The sequence below is a fragment of the Bos javanicus genome, chromosome 3 (genome assembly GCF_032452875.1).
Source record: "Bos javanicus breed banteng chromosome 3, ARS-OSU_banteng_1.0, whole genome shotgun sequence".
Lineage (NCBI taxonomy): Eukaryota > Metazoa > Chordata > Mammalia > Artiodactyla > Bovidae > Bos > Bos javanicus.
Genome location: NC_083870.1, coordinates 66,820,669 through 66,837,228, shown reverse-complemented (window position 1 = coordinate 66,837,228; position 16,560 = coordinate 66,820,669). Strand labels below are relative to the sequence as shown.

Genomic DNA, 16,560 nt, shown 5'->3' with positions numbered 1-16,560 from the left:
GTTTGTGTGATTGGCATTAACAACCTGTTCTTCATGATCTAGGGCCAGAATGTAACTTGATCTAGGGCCAGAATGTAACTTAAACCTTCTCACATCTGATACTAACAATGTGTTCTGGGTATAGTTAAATATTAGGTACTGGTCATGATTTGTTACTCCCTTTCTCCTTTTGTATTCTTTATACTTCCTGCTTCCTATCTTAATTTTCCTGCCTTTTTGTAAAGCTAAGTGGGGGAGGGAAGCACAGCTTGAGCATTGAGAAGGGAGTTATTGTTGAACGCCTATCATTACTACTTAACCTGTGCTATTTTGTCTGAAATAGCAGTTCTTAACAGCACTCCCAGAAATGACTGTGATTGATAGATGAGGCAATGGTAGCTCAGAACAAAAATAAACTACTCAAATCATGTAGTCCAAAGAGATATCTTTTATCTTATGTTTGTCAAACTCCCAGCTCATGCTCTTTCCTTTATACAAGTGGTTCTTAATCTTACTGGACCCAAAGTTCCCCTGTAATAACAAATATTTTGCGGCATCACTTTTACTTATCCTGAAATAAATATTTAAACAATAACATCTACCTATGTATATAAAACTTTAAAAATTAATATATTCCTTAACAGTAATACTAGAAACAAATATGGATTTCAATGCAAATACTTGGGAAAACTATCTTAGAAGACATAATGAAGCAGTCAGTTGCTTGTATCTATACTTAATAGCTAATCAGTTTAGTTCAGTTCAGTCGCTCAGTCGTGTCCGATTCTTTGTGACCTCATGAATCGCAGCATGCCAGGCCTCCCTGTCCATCACCAACTCCTGGAGTTCACTCAGACTCACGTCCATTGAGTCAGTGATGCCATCCAGCCATCTCATCCTCTGTCGTCCCCTTCTCCTCCTGCCCCCAATCCCTCCCAGCATCAGAATCTTTTCTGATGAGTCAACTCTTTGCATTAGGTGGCCAAAGTACTGGAGTTTCAGCTTTAGCATCATTCCTTCCAAAGAATGAACTAGTTGGATCTCCTTGCAGTCCGAGGGACTCTCAGGAGTCTTCTCCAACACCACAGTTCAAAAGCATCAATTCTTCGGCACTCAGCCTTCTTCACAGTCCAACTCTCACATCCATACATGACCACAGGAAAAACCATAGCCTTGACTAGAAGGACCTTTGTGGCCAAAGTAATGTCTCTGCTTTTCAATATGCTGTCTAGGTTGATCATAACTTTCCTTCCAAGGAGTAAGCATCTTTTAATTTCATGGCTGCAGTCACCATCTGCAGTGATTAATTTAAAAAGAATAGAACAATAGAAATAAGACAGGAATATTTTGATTCTATGTTATCTTTTGCTCTCTTAAATATTTGTAGATATTCGTAGAACTATTTAACAATAATAGGAGCAGCTGATATGTTTTATGTTAAATTCAAATAACATGGACACAGTGACTTGACTTTCTGAGATGAACAACTCTTGATAAGGTTCTATGCAAATAAGAAAGGCTTTCTTTGGTTTACGTGGTAATTGCAGTCCAGGAAAACTCATAACAAAGCCTACTTTATCTGTAACACAGAGGATCTAGGTTTTAATCATTATGTATATATTCTCTTCCCGACATGAATCTCTAAGTAGGACATTTGAAAATCATGCAGGGGACTTCCCTGGTGGTCCAGTAGCTAAGACTCTGTACTCCCAATGCAGGGGGCCCAGGTTCAATCCCTGGTCAGGGAACTAGATCCTGCATGCAACTAAGACTCAGCACAGCCAAAAAGAAAAAAAAAAAAGAGAGAGAAAATCATGCAGAATGCCAAACAGCTCTTCACTGAGCTGAACCTCTCTGAGATTAGACTTCATGCAGTATCCTTACCTCATCCTCTACCTCTCCCAGTGCCAGTGGTGTCACATCATCATTGTAACAACCAAAAAAGCTCCCACAACATTTCAAATAGTTTTCCAGTATCACCTCACCCACCCACTGGCAACATTGCTTTATGCCAGTTTGCTGGAGGTTGAGCACTTGCTCTGTGCTGTGAAGCCAGGCAGTAAAGGAGGGGGTGGTGGGCAAAATGGGAAAGCAACAGGAAGGGAGAAACAGTAGAAAGGCCTCCTGTTTTACATTTTTAGTTTTAGGATCAGTCTTATAGGACTGTAATTATACGGAGTGAAACATGGATAGTTAAATTTGTGAGATTCCAAGCTTTTGCAATAGCTCAAAGCTACGTATCTGCTGTGGCTATTTCACAGGCTTGTAGGATCCTGTGATAGATAGTCAGGGTGGCATGACAGCAATGCTTTAGGTCAGTCTAATGGGGAGGTGCTTTCTGGGTAGGATGGTGTACCCTGAGTTTGGTGCCTAGAGATGCCACCGAGGAGCTTCAATTTTCTCACCTGGAAAATTGAGTAATGCAATCGAACCTGGAAAATATACAAATAATGCCTGCCTTATAGGAGTGTTGTTAGAACTGAATGAAATAGCATATTAGGTATCTAGAACAATGATTCAATAAATGTTAGTTCTTATTCCTTCTTTTCCTCAAAAAAGATGCTTTTTAGGCAATTTTTTGACTAATCTTTTGTAATTTTTTCCTTTTAATTTTTCTATTCTAGACCTGTACAGTTTCATTCTCCTACTTTTTGCCTAATCCCAGAAAGTGTGGAAAGCAAATTTAAAAGTTTGTCTCTATACATGATCCTCAAACTAAGCTATCTCAGTATGGAATTCTATGTTACAGCAACTAATGTGGACTCTTGTGAGAAGGGCTTCTTCAATAAAGCTTAGTGTAAACCTAATAAACTATTTCAGTCAACAAAAATCTCAGTTAAACTTGAAATATTAAATATATTAATTTATTCAGAATTATTTTGCATTGCATTATCGATGCTTATTTCTCTTGAGCCAAAAAATAACTCTGTAGGAATACCCATATTTCTTTTTGTCATATCTCTAGATATACCTGTGACAGAATTTTCCTCAGCATGGAATTCTAAATTATTCTACTCTCTTTTGCCACAGAACACTTAGAGCTCATTTTCAACTCTCCCCACGTTTGTTAAGACTCATAGAATCTTAATTGTGCTTCAATCATGGACACTGACTTCCAAGAAGCTTCTGGGTAAGATTACTTAGGTGCTAAAGGATAGAGGAAGAACTCTGCCATTACTTTACTTCAACATGCAAATCACATGTTTTTCCTTTTATCTCATGTTGTCTGGTCTTATCATCCTGAAAAGGAAGCGTGCTTATTTGATCAGCTTAATAGAAGAAGTATTATAAATAGATGGCTAGGGAACTTATATTTCCTACCCAGACACTTCACAGAGTGAAAAGGAAGGTATTAATAATTACTCTGGGACAACAGGGGTAAACTAGGACTCAGAGTCCCTCTAATTATAGAAAAGGAAAAAAAAAAGGTGACGTGAGAAAGTTTATTGTACATTTGCTAATTAAGCACCCACAAGTCAAGCCGGTTTCCCGGGCAGTAAGGAAGGTTTTGAATGGTAGGGATTTAGGGACGGTGTGGGGAGAGGAGGGTGTAGGGATAAAAATAGAAGCAGGTAGTGAAGGTACAGTGTCAGCACTAAGCTTGAAGCCAGGAGACTCTGGTACTGCCTGTCCTGGCTCTGGCCTGCTGACACATTCTTGGGAGTTGAGGACGGAACCCTGCAGCAGCCTGCCAGCTTCTTCGGGAAGTTTCCTGGCCCTGCGGGGTCCTCCTCCCCTCTTCTCTAACTCCTCCCTCTACCCCAGTCCCAGGAGTCCCACGGGCAGGAAGGGCAGGAATGTTGGCCAGCAGAGGGTGGGAAGAAGCTGCTTCGTGATGGGGCGGGGTGGGAGCGGGTCATAAACAACTCTGGAGCAAAGGTGAGAGGCTCTAGCTGGGGTTGTGACTAAGTGTCTCCAATGCTATGACAGGATTCTATTCCTGGCAGCTCCTCTCCATGTCTTCCCAGTCTCTCTTCTTGGCGCTGTCTACCCGTGGGGTGGGAGGTGGCTCAAAATTGAGCAACCCAAGCCTAGAAGAATTTTTACACACTCTCCCTTGCATCTCACCGGCCCTACCCATGGGTGAGGTTTTCTGTGCATCTCAGGCCTTCTAATGAATAAGGGTCTAAGGTGGTCAATAATTTGCCTCCACTCCCTCACCCAGCCCCTAGTCACCTCTCATCGAGGGAACCCCATAGTACATTTTCCTTTGTCTCCTCTTGCCCTGTCACTCTGCAGTATATTTTTCTAATGTCTTTCAGGTGTCCTAGTTTAGAATAAAAATCAATTGCAATTTTTCTGTCTTCTCAAGATGTTTACAGTTTCTTGCATGGCCCATTTTCTTCATAAAGCGCTCATCTCTTTCCGTCAGGATCATATCCTCTCATCACTCTGTTTTGACCCCTGGTGGCTCCCCATGCTTGCTTCCCAGTTTTCCATGATTTATTTGGATGGGTTTTTTGTTTTGTTTTTGTTTGGCCATGCTGCAGGGCTTGTGGTCTTTTAGTCCCCTGACCAGCAATTGAACCCGGGCCCTCAGCAGTGAACATACAAAGTCCTAACCACTGGACTGCCAGGGAATTAATTCCCTTGGGTGGTTTTGAAATATCACATACCTCACAGATATTTCATTGTAAGTGTTACAAGTCTGCTTCCTGGTTGATATGAATGATGTAATACATGAGCATTTTGCCAAACAAATTTCAAAATTTTGTTTAAGGACCTGTTGGGGATCAAATAGCTATTTTTTTTTTTTAATTCATGTTTGTATATTTAGTAAACTGGAAAGTTTAGTCATAGGTCTCTTTACTAATAATTATAATTTAATATCTCACAAACTGCTACATTCTTGGATGTAAAACATTTCGTTATAGTTTCTCCTTCCCATTTGAGGTTCTCTTGCATCTTAAGTGTCAAACAAGAGGAAGCTTTTAAGAGGATAAGTGGTTTAGAAACCTGGAAAATTTGAGACAGCACCTGACATAGGGAATATTGGTGATTTATGATGTCTTTCAAATTGGCACGTAACCTTGCAGCATTATTATACTAGGCTAAAGCTCAGATATCTCCTCTGACCTGAAGCATATTGTGGAAGAGGATAGATATATATAGCTATCCATGTTTGATTTATCTTACTCGTTGCTTTAGTGTCTATGTAATATCCACAAAGGCAAGACTAAAACTTATTGCTATTCTTTTAACCTTTTCATATGTTTCAAGAATTGGTTTGAGATTATCAAGGACTTTCTTTGATAACATAGTTGCTTTGATTAGATTTCATTAACAAAGTAAAATGTTTGTTTGGTTACTCTGGGAAGTCATTTCATAGATTAAAACATGTGACTTGATTTTCCTTTTTTGCGGGGTAGGGAATAAAATTATTTTTGTCACATTATTTTGTCCATTAAAAAAAAATGGGGAAAAACAGTGGTTGTACCAGGGAAAGAACAGTACAAAGGATGAATCACCTTTTATTTAAGAAGCCACTGCTGACCCAGGACAGCTAATTTAGAAGTGAATCATTTATAGAAAGTTCTACATAGTTCTAGGCAGGGCTTTGTACAATATCCTTATGAAGGTCTAAAATAGAGCATACAGTATCAGGTTTCTAAATATCTGTCTTGTTGCCAATTTTATATCTTTGAGAAACTGAAACTTTTTTCTAGATGACTGTAGCCATTGTCAAGGTGAAGGCAAAGATATCATATTTATAAAATGATATATATTAAAAAAAACAAATCTTTAGAAATTTATTACATGTGTTATACTGAGAAAATAACAGATCTTAAATATCCATTTAATTCCATTCATTTCTTTAGGTTATGGTCAGTTTTAAAATAAACTGGAAGAAATAATTTAAAATGACATATTAAGTCAAACAATGTATTAATAGTAAAAAAAATTATTTGTCTGTGTTGGGTCTTAGTTGTAGCATGCAGAATCTTTGGTTGCGGCCTGCAGAACCTATCAGTTTCCTGATCAACAATTGAACCTGGGCCCTCTGCACTGGAAGAGTGGAGTCTTAGCCACTGGACCACCAGGGAATTCCCTGTATTAGTATTTTGATATTAATCAAATTATTAGGTGGTTAATAACAATATTTTGATTGATATTTTATTTTTTAATACATTTGATTCTTAAAATCCAATTACAAAAGCTGCTTTTTGTAAGCTACCTTAACTCATTTTTTTAAAAAATTAAAAAACGTATTTATTTATTTGGCTGCATGAAGTCTTAGTTGCAGCATGTAGGATCTAGTTCCATGACCAGGGATCTAACCCCAAGCCCCCTGCATTGGGAGCATGGAGTTTTAGCCACTGGACCATCAGGTTAGTTCCTTAACTCTTTTAAAGAAGTGGGTGGTTTATTAAATAAACAGTATATTTGGCTCCATGTAGAGCAAAAACTTTGTAGTCTCTGCCTTTTAGGAGTTTTAGGTTTAAAGCTGAATTTATATTTACATCACAGCTATGGTATCATGGCTTAGAAAAAGCACAAAAGTCTGAATTCCAGTTTTGACTCTGTCATTCACTAGCTATGTGACTTTAGACAAATCATATAAGGGGTGTTGAGCTTTTTTTTTTTCCTTCTGCATAGGGTGTAGTGATGCCTGCACTTATGACCTGATGCTCTGAGCTAATGGATTAGCTGAGCTAATGCTTTAGGAAGTGATCAGTAACTTGGATCTCTCTGTGCAGATATTAGGTATGAGAGAGGCAATATTGTAGGGGAAAGAGCTTAGGGTTGGATAACCAGGGCTGAAGTTACATGTGCACCAAATACTACTTAATCACAAACTGTTTTTATCTCTCTAAATATTTATGTTCTCATCTGTAAAATATTTATGTTCTCATCTGTTCTCATCTCTTTAAATATTTACATTCTCACATCCTATGTTCTCATGAGATAAAAATCTCATATCATTCTATGCCTCTCACATAGAATTGTCATAGGATGAAATGAGGTAGTATGTGGAAATGCCTGGTACACATAAGTGATCAATTAGTGTTTCTGAGATGTTAATTTTTATTTACTTTGTTCTTCCAGACCTCTATCTTCCCAGTTCTTTCACTTTTACAGTGGTCTACTGGAGCTGGGAGCCAGTCTCCAAACTGTGTAGAGCTGAGAGGGATGGGCAGGTGTCCCAGTCATGAATGTCATTGAAGAATTGTTTGAGTTCTAGAAGTTCCTTGGTACAACACATCTACCAAATATTTTGGGGAATCACGTAGAATAAGACACTCAGTTTTTGGAAATAGTTTTGAGTAATATAATTCTGTCACTGATGTGGCTATAGTTTCTTTTGTTCAAGTACTCAGGATAAGTGGGTTATCTTTTTTATTCAATAATTATGCTTAGTTTCAGGTTGTTTTTAATTCCTGCTATTTTAAAGGCAATTGACTAGATGGAAATACAGTCTTTTTTCTCTTTTTGGGAAAAAGTCTGTGAGGTTTAGATAATAGCCTAAATAGTTCTATCTGAGAACAGCCCAGAAGAACCTTAGTCATTAACAAAGAAAACATAATCCAAGTGGTTTTCTTGTGTACAAAGACGGTGGTATTAACTCCGGATGAAAGTATGGTTAATTACTAGGTTTAGTATTATTATGTACTTTCTCGTCTTTATTTTCTGTAATGACATTGGCTGATATTTCTATAATGCTTATTTTAGAAAAATATAAAGAGTTATCAAGGTTCTTGGTAGATTGAGGTGTAGGAAAGTAGTTGTATTAAAGTATTTGGTAACACTGTTATTTTAGATAATCACAGGAGGTAACTGTTTTAGTTGCTTATGTTTAAAATCACATTCCCAAATACTGAAACGCGAGCCATATAAGCCCATAATTTCTTCCAGAGATTTTGGAACATGTGGAATCTTGGGCCAACTCAGTTCCTGTTTAAGGAAGGCATTAAACAAAAAGTTGGAAATGGACTTCCTGGAGTTTTAAAAATGAATCTGATGTGTTTCTGGAGAGATTTGTGATCTGTGGGCCAGAATATCTTTTGAAACACTAATGGCAAATGATTTATTTAAATGTATTCACAAGGCATACTTATGGAATATATAATGGCACCACCAGAGAAAAAGTAATATTATTTTATATTAATGGCTCTATACAGTAGTTCAGACTCTTATCATCCTAGCCATATTGAGTTTCTAGGGTGAATAATCATAACCATGTGATAAGAACTGAAAAATAGGAATTGAAATATAAAAGCATGGTAAAAAAAATGGTCATAAGTTACACTCAACAAAAAAAGTTGAAGGATACTGTAATTTATGGGAGAAAATGAAGTCCATCCTGGTTATGACATTAAAAAGGAGCAAATCTAATTTTCAGGAAAAATAATGCAATTTAAGAAGCTGTCAAATGTAGGTGTAAATATTATTCAAGGAGCACCTGTATTCCAGGGATAATACTAATAATAACCTTTAGAAGCACTTTTATGTATACTCTCTTACTGAGTTTTAGTAATAGCTGTGTGATGTAGACCAAGCTTTTCTAATGCCAGGATGTCCATGAAGACCAAGAAGGTCAAATGACTGAACTTGTGAGAGAACAGAATTGGGACTAGATGTGGGTCTTTTACCCCTTAACCCACTGTTTCCTTCTTTTGTTTACTGCTATTTTTTTCTTTCTTTTTCATAACCATTCCAAGTATAACATAGCTCCTTTCTAGATATCTGTTTTGCTGATATTGGAGTAAGGGAAGGCTTTACTTTGTGCCTGAAATTTTTGAGAGGATATGAAATTATAGGATAAGAATGCATAACACTTCAATGCCTAGCATTTCATTGCATAACACTTCAATTCATAACAATTACATAACACTTCTATGTATTAAAGGAAACACAATTCACCATAGACCTCAGAGTTGCCTCTTTTTTTTTTTTTTTAAGGCTAAAATGAGATAGGTAGAAAGAACTTTTAAACTGTGAATTATAAGGAGATCCTGTAGGCTAGTGGTTAGGATTCTGTGCTTTCAGTGCCTTGGCCCAGGTTCAGTCCCTGGTTGGGAAACTGAGGTCCTACAAGTGGTGTGGTGAGGCCAAAAACAAAACAAAAAAGCCCCCTGTGAGTTATGAAGACATAAAAAATACCCCCAATTAAAATAAATAAATTTATATTAAAAAAATAATTCTATCAGTTAGAAATCTGTTAGCCCGGAATTGGTTGGTGAAATTATTGGCTTCTGGGATAGGACTGTATATCAGACAGGATTTTTTCAGCTACAAGTAGCACAGAGCTAGTTAAACTGCCTAAGACAACTTGTTTTACTTACGAGAGATATTGTGGTTGCCAGAGCTGGTTATCAGAGCAACTCACCAATGTCAAGGACCTAGGTTCATTCCAAATCTTTGCCTTTCTTGGCGTTGATCTCTTCCTCAGTTAGTAGTAAGGTGGTGGTGGAAGATCACATACAGGTAAGGGTACCTACAGGGGCAGAGGGGATGGTTGTCTTACTGTGTTTGCTTCTTAGGAATGAAAAGATACTTCTCTGAAGCTTCCTGGACTTCCTCCCATGTCCTGTTGGCCAGGATTGGGCCACATGCTTACTCCTGTCACTGCTTTACTAGTTTGAGCCTTATGTCTGTAACGGAGGAGGTGAATTTTCCTCCAAAGCACATAGAAGGTGTAAAAGTGAAGTCACTCAGTCATGTCCAACTCTGTAACCCATGGACTGCAACTCACCAGGCTCCTCTGTCCATGGGATTTTCCAGGGAAGGATACTGGAGTGCTTTGCCATTTCCTTCTCCATTTCCTTCCCCTTGACCCAGGGGTCAAACCCGGGTCTCCTGCACTGCAGGCGGATTCTTTACTGACTGAGCTACCAGGGAGGCACTTCATACCTGTTATCTGAATATTACGTTAGGAGGGGAAGCGGGTAACAGCTTCCAGTGCCCATTACTGAATGTCTTCAGGTGAGACGGGATCTAGAGGCTCTACCCTTCTGCATGTGTCGGCTTTATCCCCAGGGTCAGTCTTCTAATGTTGAAGTGACAGCTGCAGTTAGTCACATCAGAGCGGGAGAGATACCTTTCTAGGAGCTTCTGTGGAGAAGAAGATTCCTTCCCCAGAAATCTTAACAAATCCTTTCTTGTATCTTTTAAAAATAATTTTATTTGTTTGGCTGCCCTGAGTCTTAGTTTCGACATATGGGATCTTCTGTCTTTAGTTGCAGCATGTGAGATCTAGTTCTGTGACCAGGGATCAAACCCGGGCAGCCTGCCTTGGGAGTATAGAGTCTTAGCTATTGGGCCACCAGGAAAGTCCCTCTTCTTGGTATCTTACTGGCCTAAGTTGGATTATGAATTAGTCATTAACTGATTTAAACCTAATCATGATTCATTTCTGATGGAACCGAGGGTGGGGTCACTCGTCCCCAAGTTACCATATGGCTTAAAATGGGGAATGAAAGGGCATTTAATTGAAGGGGCAGGGGAACGGGTACTGTAGATGTTGATGTCCAGCACAATAACAATTTAAGGCTCTCCGTCTGGCCCCAAACGGCCGTGGCTTTCTCCTTGCCTTAAGCTGTCTCTCCTATAAATCAGTGACAGGCATGCAGTAAGACAAATATGACAATAAGATGAATTCCTACCTGCCAGAAGTTTACAAAGCAGCACATGGTAAGTTCCACAAGAAATGTATAAAATTTGATGGGTGTATAGAAGATGAAGTAATAGCATTAGCCTAGGGTGTTGTTAGAAAATGTTGTTTAGCTAGACTTTATTGGATGGGGAAGATTTTGATAAATATAGACTAGATTTAGAAGTCGAGTTTCAGCCATGGCATTTTTGGCCAAGGGAACGACATGTATAGATATATGGAGATGGGAAAAATACAAAGTATAAAATTATTAAAGACAAAAAAAATTGTTAAAGACATGGGATTCTGCCGGGGTCCAGCCCCGGCTGATCCAGGGTATTCGAAGCGGGGACGGCATTGGCGAGGATCAGGATACAATAGCTTCAGTTAGATATTAATTAGAGATGTAAAGAGTAATAGAATGAGGATAGCTCAGTAGGAAAATTCAGTGGAGAAAAGAGGCTGAGTAGCTTGGTTTACATAGGAGACCAATAAAACTTCAAGACAAGAAGCTTGCATCACTTACGTAGGCCGCAGGCGTCCTTCCGTTCTCCCGAAGGAGAGGAGACACTGAGGCCTCCCCGGTCGGATTTTAGAAGCCCAGGCATAATTAGTAAGCATGGCGGGTTCCGTGCTCCAGATGGAGACTCAGCCAGAGTGAGAGAGAGAGAGAGCGACATGGGGAGACCAGTCTTTTGAGGAACTGATCCCAATTCTTTATTTTCCATGGTCTACTTTTATACACTGAGATGTTATGCAAAAATCACGTGGGGTCAGCAGTCCTGACTTTTATCGAAGTCAGGTGCTTCATACAAATGTATACAGAGGTCTTAGGGGTGTTACATCATCTTCTGGCCAGGGGGCCTGCTGACAATTTATGACCCTGTCCTTGTGACAGCGGTCAGTCAACCAGGACACTTATTTCTCCAGGGGTGATTATTCTTAAAACAGACGCCACCCAAATAAAGTTACATTCCTATAGGGTGAGGGTATAGTGGGTTTTAGTTAAGGAAAGAATTTACTTAGCCTAAGGTCTAATGTGATTTATATTAAAGGTTAATACTTATTTCTTCTATATATTCATTAATGTGTGTAAGGGCAGGGGATATGGAGACTTCGCAACAAACATTGGCTCAACAAATGAAAAACCCTTCACCAATACAATTTCTAATCAGCCCATTATACTTATACTAATAGTTTTCTAACTTTTCTAAGGAACCTGTTTTTAGAAGGTTTAAAGCATCTCATGCCTCTCACCGTTGGGAGGCTGTGAACAATCACATGTGGCCGGACAAGCCTGTCAGGCAGGCTAGAGAACCTTCAGAGGAGTTTGTAGGTTGAAACACTCTTGTCACGCCCAGGAGTTTTTATTAACTGGAGCTCTAAGTTAACTCCTTCTCCGAAAGAGGTGGTGGGGGACAGCCCCCCGTAAAGTCAGAGGTGTAGGTGAGAGCACAAAGTAGTAAAGTAGGCAGGCTCTGGTTATGTGGGTAGATGCTCGAGGATTTCCAGGGGGACTCCTGAGGCTTGATCCCGCCTTTTCGTATGTCGAGCCTCCTTCCTCATGACCTTTGCCATGGGCCGAGTGCCTCACTCTGGCCCCCAGCAGGATTCTAGAACAAAGCTGCTCAATGGTAGCTGCAGTGTTCTTGCCTGGAGAATCCCAGGGACGGTGGAGCCTGGTGGGCTTCCGTCTATGGGGTCGCACAGAGTTGGACACAACTGAAGCAACTTAGCAGCAGCAGCAGCAGCCAAGTATAGATATTGAGTATTTTAAATGTGGCTAGTCCAAATTAGGGATTTCCCTGGTGGCTCAGGGGGCTTCACTGGTGGCTCAGATGGTAAAGAATCTGACTGTGATGCTGGAAACCCAGGTTTGATCCTTGGGTCAGGGAGATCCAAGGATTGGAGAAGGAAATTGCAACCCATTCCAGTATTCTTGCCTGGAGAATTCTATGGACAGAGGAGCCTGCTGAGCCCCTCTGTGGGGTCACAGAGAGTCAGATGCAAAAGGGTAAACATATGTTAGATCTTAAAAACTTATTAAAAATGTAACTCTCAATTTCATTTTTAAAATAAATGATTAGATGTTGAAATGATATTTTGGATATATGGGGTTATATGAGGAAATTAGATTAGTTTCACCTATATCTTTTGTTGATGTGATTTTTTTAGAAAATTTAAAATTATGGTGCTTGTGTTACATTTCTATTGGGTAGTACTGCTTTAGGGAGAAGGCAATGGCAACCCACTCCAGTACTCTTGCCTGGAAAATCCCATGGACGGAGGAGCCTGGTAGGCTGCAGTGTATGGGGTTGCTAAGAGCTGAACACGACTGAGTGACTTCACTTTCACTTTTCACTTTCCTGCATTGGAGAAGGAAATGGCAACCCACTCCAGTGTTCTTGCCTGGAGAATCCCAGGGACGGGGGAGCCTGGTGGGCTGCCATCTATGGGGTCGCACAGAGTCGGACACGACTGAAGCGACTTAGCAGCAGCAGCATCAGCAGCAGTACTGCTTTAGAAAGTGAAATAGTCATAAGTACTCCATCAAGCTTATGAAAATTGGCAATGGTGTTGATAAAACACCAAATATAGATACCCCAGAAGATGTTAAGGATTTCATTTTACAATAAAAATCATCAGAAAGGTACTTCTAATGGTTGGATAATTTTCCTCATATAGTACCTTACTCTGAGTTTACTTTCCTTTGATTTAATTTGTTCACCAGAGAGTATAAAAAATGATGTTAACTACCATGTTGTCCTGACTTTTACCTAGTATATCTCTGGAAGCGAGTATTTCTTAGAAGAGCATTGAATCTATAACTGCTTCAGTGTTTCTTTTCTTTTATTTTTTTCCCCTTTCTTTTGACATCAAACATTATAGTGCTAATTGGATAAAGTCATAATTTTCTCATCCACAAAATGAGGTTAATAAAACTTAGTACATAGATTGGTTTTATTAAATGAAGTAAGTGAATATGCAGAAAATGCCATTAGGATATCAACTGAGCAGGGCACTGTATTAAGCTTCATAGGAGAGAGAAAGATGACTAAGATCTCATCTCTGAGTCAGGGTGACAAATACATGTTACACCAATTGGACTTGAAGGGAAGGTGACTCAGACACTCAAATGAGGTGCTAGATTTAAATGATGTGAGAGAAGTAGAAAGAGTGATTCCACCCAGGCAGTCACATCCCTGCAGAGTCTCAATAAACAAGAGCATGGGGATAGGGTGGGTGCATGGGTGGCAGGCTTTTTAGATTTTGGATTGAAGGAAATGTCTGAATGGAGATAGGAAAGTTCACAATATGTATGAGATTTCTTTTTTTTATTGTTTTAAATCTCTAAGACTCTTAATATATTGTAACTGGATTATGTTGCCCCACTGTATGTCAGTGGATCATTGCCTAGCCTGGGAGTCTCTTGTGTACGAGGGCTGGTCCTAGTCATCTTTGTACATCTAGTATGCACCACAGAACTTGGCAAAAAGCACCTGTCCAATAGAGGATTGTGAGTAGATGAATGAGCATGAACTTTCCAGCATTTAGAGAGTCATATATCACTTTTTACTTTTCAGTTCAAAATACAGTATCTATGAGGAGTCTTTGAATCTCTAGACCTTTATGACATATAGATGTATTCACTGATAAGTTGTGCATTGAGATCGTGTGAGTGATAGGATTTTTTCTTTCCTTGAGGGACTAATATAAAGCCACAAAGTTTCAGTTACCTGCTGCTACAGAGGGCTCTTCCTCCACCTCCCAGGGACCATGACATTTCTGCTGATTTTCAACACAACCTTCTGTGGAACTCCATTCCATGGCTTTACGCCTTCCAGGAAAGAAACCCTGATGCCTTGTCTGCCAACTGCTGGCTGCCCGGAGCGGAACATAATTCTGTCTTGGAGGAAGCATAATGGGGAAGGGTTATACCTAACAGGAAATCTAGTATTTACTTTGCAGTGAAGTACATGAAAAGATTGAAAGAAAGGATGCAGCTTAGCAACTAGATGTTCACTTTGTGTGGGATTTCCTTTGGGGGTCTTTTTCCCCTACCCTATTTTATCATCGTTATGTTTTAATGTTTTATTTCCTGTCTACTCAGTAAGTTGCTTTATTAGTGGTGGTTGGATCTACTATGAACACCATTTAACGATTCACTGGAAAAAGAATAAGGAGAAAACTTTTCTACTCACTTTCCATCATTTTTAGAAAGGAAGTGAGAAAAGCTGTTTTCTATGCATACTACTTCTCCCTTTTATCCATTAATAATCAATTTTGTTAGTGGAGTAATTAATACTACTGACTTCACAATTGGAGTAAGAAATTGGGGCCATTATTGGCCTAAATGACTTCTCGTCACTCCCCACCTTGAATAATAAAAATTTAACACCAGCAAATATTTGCAAAGAGTTAACTATAAAGCCAAATGTATTATGTCCTCACTGGGACACAAAGGGTTACGTTAAAGGTCCAGCAGTTATTAGCACAGCTCACCAAAGACCTGGGTGAGAAAAGGAAAGGGCAGGGGCAGCAATTCTTGCTTGCAGACACTGATCCTTCGTACCCTGCGGCCTCTTCCTTGTCCTCATCACTAGCTCCTTTCATGTACCTCTGGGATTTGATCAGGCCTTTGATGAACATGCTGGACCTCTAACTGTAGAGCAGAGAGAGCTGTTCCAATTCAGACATATGTTAGTAGGGCTTAAAAGCCATATAACAGGTAGTAATAGTGCAGTTTTTGCCTCCCAGAGGTTTATGGGTGTTTATGGTTTAAAGCTCAAGCAGGGAAATCAGAAATGGTGTGCAACTTGGAGAGGTAGAGAGAGGGTTGGAAGTTGAGAGCTGAGGCCAAGGCTCAGGAATGGCAATATCTATGGCAAATGTTACTTGATAACAAAAGGTACAATTTTTCACTTAGTCATTTTGGTATAAAAAAGCTGCATTAAAACATCTTTGGTACACAGAAGGTACTCAGTAAATATTTATTGAACTTAATCTTTAAACCAATGGCATGTTTTTTAAATTTTTAAAAAATATGTCTTTATTTATTGGCTGCACCAAGTCTTAGTTGCATCACACGGGATCTTTGACCTTTGTTACAGCGTGAAGGATCTTTAGTTGTGGTGTTCAAACTCTCAGTTGTAGCATGTGGGTAGTTCCCTGATCAGGAATCGACCTGTGACCCCTGCATTGGGATCAAAGTCCTAGCCACTGGACCACTAGGCAAGTCCCCAGAGGCATATTCTTAACCCTCCTTCTCCTCTTCCATTTTGTAGTTGGGCCCTACAAATTACTGAAATTATGGTTGGCAAGCTTGAGTAGCATTGCAGATTTTAGCAAAATAAATTGTATTTTTTAAGGAAAATGAGGTCAAACAAAGACTTGGAAAATGTAAGAAGTCCCTTTACAACCTCCATACAACTTCTACCATCCTGTGTATCTAAGCTGCATTAGCCTCTCCAGCCCTCACTCAGTTCCTCCATTTTTAGACCCAAGGGATTGGACTAGTCTTCAAGGTCCATTTTAGACATGTTTTAAACAATTTTTTAAAAAATAACTTCATTCACCATTTACTTTTCTCAAGCACAAAAATACAAGATCAATAAAATTTTCCTTATTTAAAAAAAACTTATGAGTTTTCCAAAATAGTGTTGCCTCTATTTTCACTGTGTTATACATATCATGACCTTTGGGAACACGGCCTTTGATGTCAGCATTGTAAATAACAGGTAACAAAGCAATGTAAACCTCTTTGAAGTTGGTGAGAACTGATTTTGAATCCTGGCTCTGACAAGTACTATCTTTGTGACCTTAGGCAAATAACTTACTCTCACCAAGGCTCAATTTCCTTTTTGGTAATATGAAGATGATAATGTATTTAAAAAGCTGTTGTGAGGATTAAATATAATAATGGATATAAATTGCTCAACACAGAGCCTGGCCTGCAGGAAACACGCAATTCATATTACCTAATGTTAATG

At 39.3% G+C, this 16,560-nt stretch overlaps 1 protein-coding gene and 1 non-coding gene across 2 annotated transcripts in view; both read left to right on the top strand.

Moving 5' to 3' along the window:
- The window catches only part of GIPC2 (GIPC PDZ domain containing family member 2), a 100,329-nt gene that overhangs the window by 12,710 nt on the left and 71,059 nt on the right, over nucleotides 1-16,560 (top strand). The window lies entirely within an intron of this gene.
- TRNAG-CCC (transfer RNA glycine (anticodon CCC)) lies at nucleotides 1,655-1,727 on the top strand. Its single transcript has one exon. It is a non-coding gene; the product is annotated as a tRNA-Gly (tRNA).